This window comes from Chelonia mydas, chromosome 10 (assembly GCF_015237465.2).
Source record: "Chelonia mydas isolate rCheMyd1 chromosome 10, rCheMyd1.pri.v2, whole genome shotgun sequence".
Classification (NCBI taxonomy): domain Eukaryota; kingdom Metazoa; phylum Chordata; order Testudines; family Cheloniidae; genus Chelonia; species Chelonia mydas.
In genome coordinates, this window is record NC_051250.2 from 42057776 (window position 1) to 42065013 (window position 7238).

The 7238-nt window shown below is 45.5% G+C and overlaps 1 long non-coding RNA gene across 1 annotated transcript; it reads right to left on the minus strand.

The window, feature by feature from the left end:
• Positions 1-1208: 1208 nt before the first annotated feature.
• On the minus strand, positions 1209-3253 carry LOC122461907. The gene is made up of 3 exons (XR_006284154.1): positions 3160-3253; positions 1428-3037; positions 1209-1328 (listed from the first exon to the last, which is right to left on the minus strand). It is a non-coding gene; the product is annotated as an uncharacterized LOC122461907 (long non-coding RNA).
• Between the last annotated feature and the right edge of the window lie 3985 nt (positions 3254-7238).

Sequence of the window (7238 nt, forward strand, 5' to 3'; positions counted from 1 at the left end):
TTCCGCACCAATGAAAATGACTACCAAGCTATTGCAATCCAACTTTCAGGCCTGTTGTGTTGTGTTCCTAGGGTTCCATTATAAAATAGGCCCATGATGTTGAAATTTCTGTTTAATCTTGTGGGTCTAAATTTGATTAACAAGTACTGTCATTGCTTGGAGGGTACATAGAGTATCATGATTTCTGTATTCTTTTTTTCCCTTGCTGTACAGTGCTTTCTTTTTATAGCACATGCCTACTGGGTAGAGCACTAGTCTGAAACTCAGGAGACCTTGGTTCTATTCCTAGCTCTGTCACTGGCCTGTTGGGTGACCTTTGGCAAGCCACTTCTTCCTCCTGTGCCTCAGTTTCTCCATCTTCCACAGGGGTTTGTGGAATCCCCATCACTGGAGGTATTAAAGAACAGGTTAGACAAACACCTGTCAGGGATGGTCTAGGTTTACTTGGTCCTTCCTAAGCCCAGGGGGCTAGACTTGATGCCCTCTCGAGGTCCTTTCCAGTCCTACGTTACTATTATTCTATAAAAATAGGGATAATGATACTGAACTCCTTTGTAAAGTGCTCTGAGATCTTTGGATTAAAACAAAGTTATATAAGAGCTAGGTATTAGTATTAATATTATTGTATTATTGGTTTTATTACTATTATTTCTTCTCTATACCTAAAATCCAATAAAAATACATTTAAAAATAAAGGTTTTACTCACGTGCGAGATTGCACTGAATGATACACTGGAATTCACATCCTCCCCAGGCTCTTCAAGAAAAAACAGAGGTCCTGGAAACTGAAAGGTGCTGATTTTGCAGTTGGATCTGTCAAGTGGACCCCTGCACCTGTGTAGAGCGCCATTATGAAAAGCATGTGCTCCATTGGTTATTAGGACATTGGACTGGGAATGAGGAAACTTGGGGTCTATTCCCACCCTGTCACTGACTTGCCATGTGATCTTGGGCAAATCTCATCATCTTTCCAGGCTTCTGTTTCCCCTCCCACTCATTATCCATCTTTTCTATTTTGATTGTAAGCTTTTCAGAACAGGGACTGTTTTTAACTCTGTGTTTGTACAGCACCTAGCACAATGTGGCCCTGAACTTGTCAGGACCTTTAGCTACCACTCTAAATCAAATAATGTAAACTAATAATGTGAAATAATGTAACTCAACAGAGTGCGTAATCCCTTAGCCTGAAGATTTTGCATAAGGACATAGACCTCTGCAGCGTCACCTTCGCTCTCTCTGAGCTTGTAAGATGCATGTGACGTAGACCTCCTGGGGAAGTCATGTGTTGGGCCCAGATGGCCCCCTTCTTGGGATGTTTGTCCACGTGGCTGTAAAAGGAGAGGTTAGATTGTCCGCAGTGGGCCATCAGCCCCTGCCTGACTGTTTCTAATGGTTAAGGGGAAACTGACTATTGTCACAACACTTACCGTGAGAAAAGCGAATCGATAATTTTGGATACAGCCAATCTGGGCCTGGTTACTGGAGGTATCTCTGTTGCCATAGTAATTGTCTAATATATAGAATTGGTATGGGTGCATCAATAGGCAGGCTGGTTGGAATTCTTTAGTGCACTTGCAGAGCCTCATTGACACAGTTACCACAGCCAGATCACACATGGCAGCTTTATGTCTCTCTGCTCTGAGCGTACAGGGTGGTGCATTAGATGTGGCTCTTCTTTTGGCACCTTTTGTATATTCTTTCATATTCTTTGACACCTGCTAGCCAATTCCATCATTAGGAAGTTGCTGGTGTTCTGGTGGAGCTTTTCAGCTCATGTTTCACTCTTATCCAGAGCTCTCAGGTTGTCTTTGCCTGTTTTCCAGTGTTCCACAGACACGTAAGTGTTTCATGGTTATTAACCTTGTATAGTATTTCCCATGGTCTGGCTTCCCACTTGAAGTGGAGGTTTGCTTCCATGTAGTCTCTTAGCTCAAGCTCTTTACTGGGGCATTATCTCTTGATGGAGAGGAAAGCAACGAAATTCCCTCAGAACCCCAGGGATGCCAAGGATAATAATAGGCTTCTTTTATCTCTTGTCATTTCTGGAACAAAGCCCTCCAAACTACAGGCTGCACTGTTAATGGGAGGGCTGATTTAGGGTGAATTATCATCCATGTTTTTCAAGCCTGGACTACATGCTGCCTAGCAGTGTTGCCCATCTTACTCCTCGTACAGTCTGGAGTCAGTCTTTGTATTTTTGCAGCTATTCCTCCTGTTCTCTCTTCCTGCTGCTCATAGTGTTCGTCTTCTGGTGTGTCTCATTTTTGGTCAGAGGATTTAATTGTGTGGCTGCCTTCCACAGGTTGATACCCTTTTTGGCAGCGTTTAGCTCTGAATGGGTTCACCCACTTTAGTCTGGATGACAGCTACTGGGCTCCAGCTTTTTCATTCTGTGCAGCTGCTTCAGGTAGTGTGGAATATGCATGATACTTGAATTGTATACAGGACACCACCTTCGCATGCCCTCAGCAAAGGAAAGGCAATGGGAAATATTAAGTGTGTGGAAAACTTTACTGGTATTTTGAAATAACAAAAGCAGACTCAAATTCATCCCTGTTCAGAGAACCTGCATAAAGCCTATGCATCACTGAAGTATCCAGAATAGTGCTTAAGAAGGACTTCAGTGATGTATCAGTTTTGTGCTAGTCCTTTACACTGGGGTCAATTTTGCTCTCTGAGAATAAGGAAGGTATTTTCCCTTTGCTTTATTTTTTAGCTCCTCCATTGCCTGATTACGTTTGGTTTCTTCCTCTCTGTGTTGGAGTTCTCTGATATTTTTTCTTCAGAATCACTCTCTATTCTTCTCAAGGAGAAATGAAGCTATCTAGTTCTTTGCAGGTTACTTGTGTGAGAAAGCAGTCATCTGTCTGGAGACACCTTTCACTGGCAGATTAAGATCTGTTTTCACATGCAGCCACAATTACTGTCATTGGTTCCCCTTATACTTTTACCAAATTCTCTGCCACTACATGCTGTTGCTCATCTCGGTGACAAATGCCAGAGAATGCTGTACTAAAGAAAGATGAATCTATTCAATCTGCAGTAAATAGAAATTAGGAAGAAATCTTTGTTATGCACCAGTTTCTCTTAATAGTGTCAGTTAATATATATTAACCGCGATGTGTGTGAGTAGTTTGTAATATGGACTATGCAACATACCAATAATTTTGGGGATCTCCCCAGTGAAGTTTCTGAACCAGCCGTCTGTCAGCTGAACACTGCATAGGCTCATGGCAAAATCCTACTTTGTTTTTCAGGGAGGGTGTTGAAATGCGCCTGACGAAAAATATTGCAAAAGTCAGATTATGTCAGTCACAAGATCCTGTCTGTGTGCTGGAAGCTGGCCCTGGGACCTGATTGTTACTGTTTCCAGTTGCTGTTGTTTCAGTCCCTGGCACAGTTTCTGTGCTCAGTTGCCTCAGAGGCACAGTGAAGGGGGCAAAGGTGGCAGTGGGACTCCTCGCAGGGCAAGGGCACACCCCAGGAATGCCCTCTGTTGTGGGATCTGTGAGAAGCAGAGCAGCATGGGGCTCATGTCAGTAGCCCTATGTTGCTCCTCCACCAGGGCAATTCTCTCCCTGCCCATGACAGCTCCCATATGCTGCTGGAATTGGCCTAGGACAGGAGGCCAGAACTGCCAACCCCAATCCTAGGGCTAGTGTCCAGCTTGGTTGTTCAAGCCATACACTGAACAGTTGTGCAGTGAGAGGGCCATTAAGGCTACACAAGCGCAGTGGATGAGTAACCTCAACAGGCCCTTATGTAGCCTCCCCTCTGCAAGCAGGAGATCATTAGAATCATAGAATATCAGGGTTGGAAGGGACCTCAGGAGGTCATCTAGTCCAACCCCCTGCTCAAAGCAGGACCAAGCCCCAAATAAATCATCCCAGCCAGGGCTTTGTCAAGCCTGACCTTAAAAACTTCTAAGGAAGGAGATTCCACCATCTCCCTAGGTAACCCATTCCAGCGCTTCACCACCCTCCTAGTGAAAAAGTTTTTCCTAATATCCAACCTAAACCTCCCCCACTGCAACTTGAGACCATTAATCCTCGTTCTGTCATCTGCTACCACTGAGAACAGTCTAGATCCATCCCCTTTGGAACCCCCTTTCAGGTAGTTGAAAGCAGCTATCAAATCCCGTCTCATTCTTCTCTTCCGCAGACTAAACAATCCCAGTTCCCTCAGCCTCTCCTCATAAGTCATGTGTTCCAGTCCCCTAATCATTTTAGTTGCCCTCCGCTGGTCGCTTTCCAATTTTTCCACATCCTTCTTGTAGTGTGGGGACCAAAACTGGACACAGTACTCCAGATGAGGCCCCACCAATGTCGAATAGAGGGGAACGATCACGTCCCTCGATCTGCTGGCAATGCCCCTACTTATACATCCCAAAATGCCACTGGCCTTCTTGGCAACAACGGCACTCTGTTGACTCATATCCAGCTTCTCGTCCACTGTAACCCCTAGGTCCTTTTCTGCAGAACTGCTGCCTAGCCATTCGGTCCCTAGTCTGGAGCGGTGCATGGGATTCTTCCGCCCTAAGTGCAGGACTCTGCACTTGTCCTTGTTGAACCTCATCAGATTTCTTTTGGCCCAATCCTCTAATTTGTCTAGGGCCCTCTGTATCCTATCCCTACCCTCCAACATATCTACCTCTCCTCCCAGTTTAATGTCATCTGCAAACTTGCTGAGGGTGCAATCCTCACCATCTTCCAGATCATTAATGAAGATATTGAACAAAACCGGCCCGAGGACCAACCCAGCTGCCAACTAGACATGGAGCCATTGATCACTACCCGTTGAGCCCGACAATCTAACCAGCTTTCTATCCACCTTATCGTCCATTCATCCAGCCCATACTTCTTTAACTTACTGGCAAGAATACTGTGGGAGACCATGTCAAAAGCTTTGCTAAAGTCAAGGAACAACACGTCCACTGCTTTCCCCGCATCCACAGAGCCAGTTATCTCTTCATAGAGGGCAATTAGATTAGTCAGGCACGACTTGCCCTTGGTGAATCCATGCTAACTGTTTCTGATCACTTTCCTCTCCTCTAAGTGCTTCAGATCCTCTGTCCATCCCCCGCTCCATCTTTTCCATACTCGTAGTGGCACAATGACTTGGCTCCTGACTGGAGCTGGGTGGAATAACAGCAGAGCCCCTTCCCTGCTGGGATGACAAATTTGAACAAGTGGCCTTGGGGCCTGGTGAATGGAGTCACAACACCATTCAAATCTGGGTCAGCTGGGTCCTCTTCTTAGCAATATTCTGGTTGGGCTCCTAAATCCCCCCTCCCCCCCATGCTTATTCCACCCTCTTCCGCCTTAACTGGGGCTGATGTTCTGTCACAAATGGCATTTCCTTCCCCTCCCTTCTTTCTAATGAGTCTTTACCTAACTACTCACATTTGTCCCTGCCTCCTTTTCCTTGTCTCTTGTCCTGTTCTGTTCTTTCCCTTCTACTTATTTTCCCTGGAGCATGTTGGTTGTAGGCTCTGGGCCAAGATCTTCAAAGATATTTAGGCGTCTAACTTAAGGTTGCCACCTGTCAGGGTATTACCTGGACAGTCCATTTTTTGGCTTCTATGTCCAGGTGCCATTTAGGATTGCAGGTACCTGGTTTTCAACTGGATAGTCTGGTTGAAAAGGGGACCAGGCAGTGTCCTGTCAGATGTACTGACTGGACACCAAAAGTCCAGTTACCACAGGGCAGGAATAGGCGCTGGGTCATTAACCTGTGCCAGACCCTGCTCAGTCGGGGCCACCTCCTACTTGCAGACAGGCTCCTTGTCAGGCTGCAGCAGCTCCCATCCCAGCCCTGGAGCAGAGGGAGCCCAGCTGGGAGGGGATGGGAGAGGGAGGTGGAGACGATCCAGAGAGCGATGGGAGCGGGAGAGGGCGAGGAGCGAGTGGCAGGCGCAGGTCCTTGGAGGAAGAACGCACATTGGAGTCACAGGGAGTTAGGTGTCTGATTGCCTTTGAGGCTCTGGGCCTTACTAATCTTTTTCACTGAGTTTTTTTCAGATGGCTTGAAAGGGAAGCAGTGGCCTTCATCTAGTCCATCTGATGGGTTCCGCACTAGTTTGGAGCCAAATATGACAGGACTGGAGACAGAGCCAAGTGACCTTTATTCCCAAGCTTCTCCACACCTTTCTCGAGATTACTGACGCAATTTCCTTACCTCCCTCTTCTGATAAGATTTTAAATTCTTTTAGCTTTGTTGATCTTAACCCTTTGCTCTGTAAAGTGAGGTCCTGTCACTGGCATTAATTCTGATTGCTAAGGGTTTTTTGCCATCATCTCAAATTCATTCTTACTTCAGTTGCAGTGCGTGTTGTGTTCCCTTTGCTGCCTGATCCACAGAGGGTGTGACTCTGTTACAGCCCCCCCTACAGAGTGCAGCTCTTTAGCTAACCTGTAGCTGCTCATGCTTTCAGCTCTAAAGGTCCCCAGTTCAGTCCTGCATTTTAGCCACGCTGGCAGCCATCACACCAGCACTGCAGAGTTCTTAAAAGAACAGGACTTAAATTAGCAGCATAATTTGCTATGGGACAGTTACCTCCCCCCAGACTTTTCATAGGTCCATGTGCTCTGTGATATTTTCTACTTCTTGCCTCCCTTCCCCACCCCACCCCAGACTTTGCAGGACATAATATAATCCCATATGATATTCTATATGCTGTCACAACATTGCCCCTCCCCCCAAGAATTTTTCTGAAATGATGCCCCTATTTTAAATGATTCATCTTCTAAAACCAACAGCATTTAAAGTTAAAGGGAGTGCGGGAGAGAAACTATCTGCCCAGAGTTGTTCACTTCTGCAAAAGTACATGCATTTAACATGATGATCCCAGATTCTGTAGAACATTTAAACAACTGACATTTCAGGGCTTTACATTAGATGTCTATTCGGAATTTAAATTCTGGGTCCAGACTGTTAAGATACTTAATGAAGTGATTTAAAACCAGACATACACCTTTCCTGTGTGATCCTTCTTTTGACAGATTACAGTGCTGACATGCATTTGGTGATTGCCAAGTCTTGAAAGTGTTTGTTATTAACACATCACTATATAATTAGGGAATTTAGCAGGAGGCTGGGTGTTCACATGTTCTTCCTTTTCTCTGTTGCTGACAGTGCTTGGATGAAAGTCACTCGGTGTCTTGTTAGGAGACAAGTGAAAATGAGTTTTGTGGCCAAAACCAAACAACTTGGCACAATTTAGTACTGTTGGTAGGATG